The following is a 4380-nucleotide window of genomic DNA, read 5'->3' as shown; positions in this document are numbered from 1 at the left end:
GTTCACCCCGTGAAGTTGGCCTGGAGGTCTCCACAATGTACTGTGTTGACCGTCGGCCACAGGTTGAGACAACTCAGTTGCTCATCCCCAGGGAGCCAGAGAAATGTCAGCAGTGGCCTGTCTCCTTCACACGTTCTGGGGAACAGTGGCTTGACTCCTGAGGAAGGTTACCTTCCATGTTCCCTGTTTCCTCCTGTGTCTGTGCTGAGGACATGGGATGGACTGAATAGGTCACACGTGCCCAGGAGACAGGTGGGTTGCTTCGCAGAAGCTGGCCTCCGGGAACCCCAGGAAGGAAGGAGTTTTATGAGGTCCCAGATACCCACTTCCCTCTGGATCTCCATCCATACAGGGACTGTTTCAACTCATAAAACCCAAGGTTCTCTCTGTAGTCTTCACTCTGAGGTCACCAACACCCACACACAGAGTGGGTGGAACCCATCTGTTTCTTCTCTTCAGGTCCATGGCAGACACTCCCTCAGTCTGGTGACACAGTCACCCCAGTCTTGCAGAATCTGGGTACACAGCAGAGGGGACAGGGAGTGTCCTGTGCTAGCAATGACAGTGAGTTGGATGATCTGCTCCAGCTCCCTTGAAAAGCCCCAGGAGCCAAGGCAGTGACTTCTGAGGCTCTGCAATCGTGCCACACCCTGCCACGCACCTTCCCAAGTGTGACGGGAATGTCTAGCTTCCAGCACTGTCAGATTAAATTCAGATCCTGGGTGGAGGGTGCTGGTGTGTCAGATTTTTGGGTGTTGCCTCTTTGTCTATTTCAGAAGGATTTGCTTGTTTGCAAAAATGGAGGCTGAACATGATAAATGTTAAAAGTAAGCAAATAAGATCATCACACGTAGAAGGGAAACAGGCAAAATATTTGTACTGTGATGAGGATTAGAATGGCCTGCTAGTGTTAGAAGAGGAGACCACTGTCTTCCTTGGAAACTCCCTTCTTGATAGTAGCTGGCATTCATCGGGGGCAATTACTATGCAGCAGCCTCCATTCTAAATACTTTGTTAAATAATTTATTCCCCACAACAGAGAAGGAAAGAATGATATCATTGTTCCTATTCTCCAAACAAGGGAGCTCAAGACCAGAGTAGTTGAGTGCAGAGCTGGGAAATGGAAGATTTGCACCAGCATTCTGGTGGCTTCCTACCTTTTAAGTCAAGGCTTAAAAATGTCTGCATTGCAATTCTCCCAGCACTCAAGCAACAGAGCAAGGCCTGAATATTAAATATTAAATATGCTTATAAGCAAGTGAATAAGTTAATGAAAGATTAACCTCCAGCCACAAACCTTCTCTGATAAGAACGCTTCAATTTGTAAACAAAAACAAAAAAAACAAAAAAAAAAAACAAGACCCCCCCAACCTCTAGCATTTTGTCTACACTCCATGTTTGTCCTAAGTGCCTTATTCCAAACCTCAGCTCTGGTTGCTCCTCCATTGTTGACTTTCCCACCTTGGATTCTCCCTAAGCTCCAATTTATATTAAACTGGGATTTTAATTGTACACAAGCTTTCATTGTATCATTTTGTTTACTGCATGGATCAAATCAACTTTCTGAAACATAATGACTTTGGGAAAGGCTACTTGTCAGTTCCAGGGTCAGAGGGGGGTGTAGATGGAAGTTTCTGTTCTGCCTGGTCCAGCAGCCATTCAGTCTTAGTTATAAACGGTTTGACCTGTTAGCTCAGGCTGATTGTTAACTACCTCTTACAACTTAAATTAACCCATAATTCTTGTCTATGTTTAGGCACTTGGCTTGGTACCTTTTCCCTAAGGCAGTCTCATCCTGCTTCCTCTGCATCTGGCTGGTGACTGACTCTCTGCCTTTCCTCTTCCCAGAATTCTCCTAGTCTGATCACCCTGCCTATACTTCCTGCCTGGCTACTGGTCAATCAGCATTTTATTAAGCCAATATGAGTAACAAACCTTTATAGTGTATAAGAGCATTGTCCCACGGCAGAGGAGGACTGGAATCGTAGGTGCACTGACAACTTTTCTGGGAATTTGTGTAAGCTGCACTGTCTCACAGAAGAGGGCTGCAGGCTGCAGCCATCCTTAACTTAGAGATGGGGATACTGAGATGCTGGGGTGTGGCCTGTCCCTGTAGGTGGAGCTTAGGTCTCTGGAATCCTAACTGAGATGCTGATCAGGGGCTGCGTTCTACCATCTGTGTGACCACCTTGAGTCCCTCAGGCCAACCCTTGCCTTCTCTCCCAGTTTCTGCCTGCACAGAGGCTTGAGGTTATGATGACTCTTGGTGCCTCATCCACCATCCAGAAAATGGGGGGCTCCCAGGTGGTGCTGGAATGTGTAAGTCCCAGGACTCTCTAGTGGGCTTGAGCCATCTCAGAAGTTCTCTGTCACACGTCCAGGTGACACGGGTCCCTTGCAGGTCCTCCAGATGCTCTATCCGGGTTACACTGAAAAGGATCCAGCAGATTTGTGGTCTTGTCCCCTTCCCAGATGCTGGAGGGCAGCAGACAGCAGCCCAGATGTTCAGTCACCCCGAGGGAGGGTCTTGCCTATATTCGGGGTTCTGTTGCCTGTGAGCGAAAGCGAGTTCTCAGCCTTCCCACTCAGTCTGGACAATCACTGTTTGCTAAAGGAACCCTCATTCTGCTACCTCGTTTCCACCAAGAATGTAGCAACCCAGTGCTGTGTCTGTTACTATTCCCAGGAAGATGTGAACAAGCATCTCCTTGCTCCAGATAGAGAAGCAATGACAGACCAAAGTAAGGACACCACCAAAGTCAACTTTGGCGAACCAGCTTTATTGGAGTTACTTACAGGAGTATAGCCGAGGGGTTCCTTACAGGAGCTGAAATGACTCAGAGACGGCTGCACCACCAAAGCCCACCCCTCCGTGGGTGACAGCTCACAGAGCTGGGAGCCTGGAGCTCACTGCACAGCCTGCAGGCAGCTCAGCAGATGGAGAGCGTCCTCTCCAGGTTATTGGTCTGGTCTGTGCCTTTGTCAGTAGTGTCTTTACTGCTTGCATAAGGTGGAGGCGTGAGGAGCCTAGTGAGTTCAGTCAGTTTCAAGGACTTCCTGAGCTTTTGAGTTGTTCATTTACTATGTTTCAGTGAACTTCTGCTCAGGATGGGATGCTTCACCTCCCTCTAGAACATCCTGTGTTTTAATGGGCTTCATTCCCAGAGGAAATTGCTACCCAATACACAGCTGCATCCCATGATTCTATGACCTCATTTCCAGAGTGGAGGACACTGCCCTGTTCTATGATTCTGTGACCTCATTTCCTTCTAGAGTGGAGGATGCTGCTGTGTTCTGTGATTCTGTGACCTCATTTCCAGAGTGTAGTGACACTGCCGTGTTCTGTGATTCTGTGACCCCATTTCCTTCCAGAGTGGAGGACGCTGCCATTTTCTGTGACCTCATTTCCTTATAGAGTGGAGGACACTGCCCTGTTCTGTGATTCTGTGACCCCATTTCCATCTAGAGTGGAGGACACTGCCATTTTCTGTGATTCTGTGACCTCATTTCCATCATCTAGAGCATCATGACCCTGTGTGGTCCATGAAGACCTTACTGGTTGTGATGTCGGACCACCAATCCCTTTAGTTTTCCTTTTGATTTCTTAACCAGAGCAGAGAGAAGGGTTGATGATGAACAGGATTTGGGAATGTCTGTACACAGCCAGGAGCTGATGGACAGAGAAGTGCAGACTCTGCCGTTCCAGAATCTCCATTTCAGGCTCCTTCCTAATGCCATCCCTAGTGCCGGGAGCAGCTCACCGCTGGTCCTTTAATCTGAGAGGCTCAGTTTGTTCCACCCACACATGACACAGCACCTGCGTATGAGACAGCTCTCAGGGGTCTTCCAAAGCTCCGGGTTAGAAGTGCACCCGATGACTCATCCAAACACAGGCCGTGAGGTGTGTCCTGGGAGGGAATGAGAACACACGCTGACTTGAGCACAGCCCCGGGATTGGGTGGCTGAGGGACCCTGGCAGTTCATCCCCACTAATGCCCTCAGCCTTTCTCCACACACTCTGTGTCTTGGGTGTGACCCGCAGTGTTTGCGGCTTTAATAAGCTGTTCTTCTTCCACGCACAGGGACCTGTGACTCATGCTGTTCACTGCCGTGCTCGTATTATACTAATAAACCATTAGTAACGTGGATGCCCATCTGTCGGCGAACAGTTAGGTAAATTATAGTGCCGCTGTTCGGTGGAATCTTTTGTAATATTAAACATAACCATAGAGAACATTTGCTAAGTAGAAGAAACAGTCTGTATAGTTTTGCCAACTTATGCATTCTTGCCTCTGCCAAAGAACAGTGCATACACATGTGTGTATTATGTATGCACCACTATTTATGAAGCTACCTTTTTCATTTATACTTTTGTGTTTT

This window comes from Microtus ochrogaster, linkage group LG1 (assembly GCF_000317375.1).
Source record: "Microtus ochrogaster isolate Prairie Vole_2 linkage group LG1, MicOch1.0, whole genome shotgun sequence".
In the NCBI taxonomy this organism is placed as follows: domain Eukaryota; kingdom Metazoa; phylum Chordata; class Mammalia; order Rodentia; family Cricetidae; genus Microtus; species Microtus ochrogaster.
The sequence above is the reverse complement of the archived record's forward strand: the minus strand, read 5'-3'. Positions refer to the sequence as shown.